Below are 889 nucleotides of genomic sequence, written 5' to 3' on the forward strand. Positions count from 1 at the left end.
GCCGTCCCCGGCCGTCCCGCTGCGCGGGCAGTCCTCCTGCCTCACTTTACAATCGCAGAATCACGAGCTTGGAAGAGACCTCCACGGTCATCCAATCATTCACTTACCACCGCCATTTCCCGCTGCACCAGGTCCCTCAGTACATCTACGCGTTCCTCGAACGCCTCCAAGGACGGTGACCCAACGCTCCCGGGCAGCCCGTTCCAGCGCCCGACCTCTCAGAGACCCTCCGTTCTCCTACGCCGCCCCATGACTGCTCAGAGCCGCCTATTGCTGCACTCCCTTTTGCTCTCCCTTCCAGCCTCACCCCACACTCACAGCACCATGCAGTGTGCCCTCCTGCTCTGACACCTTCCTATGCCAAAAGCAAAGCCCCACCTGCAACACAGAGCAGCCTAGGAAAGCGTTTCCCCTTTTCTCTTGGCTCCAGCACATGTCCTGATGGACGTTCCACTCTCGGAACGCCGCAGCTGTACTGCTCTGGGAGTTTCCCAGTGACAGAACTGCAGCCACCGATGCTGTGAGCACAGCCAGGCTCAAACTGCTGCTTGGAGATCCCCCCACCGCCTCACTGCAGGTGCGCAGGCACGCAGTGTGTCCCCCCAGCACCCATCACCAGCGCTGCGCCTGCTGCTGCCACGTTTCTGATCTGTGCCTGAGACAAATTCACCCAGGGAAGGCGACAGCTCCGTCCCTTCCTCGCTCTGTGATGTGCCAGAACATTCGCTCTGCTCATTAAACGTTCTGCCCTACTTTCCCTGGAGGAGCCTTCAGCTGGATGAAGGATTAGCGGCTCTCTGGCACCGCGTGGCAGCGAGGATAAGGAGAGCAGGGAGGGAAAAAGCTTTGTGCTCGTTGCCATCCCCCTGCGGAGATGCTGGAGGCGTCA

This window comes from Meleagris gallopavo, chromosome 30, assembly GCF_000146605.3.
Source record: "Meleagris gallopavo isolate NT-WF06-2002-E0010 breed Aviagen turkey brand Nicholas breeding stock chromosome 30, Turkey_5.1, whole genome shotgun sequence".
NCBI classification, from domain to species: Eukaryota; Metazoa; Chordata; class Aves; order Galliformes; family Phasianidae; genus Meleagris; species Meleagris gallopavo.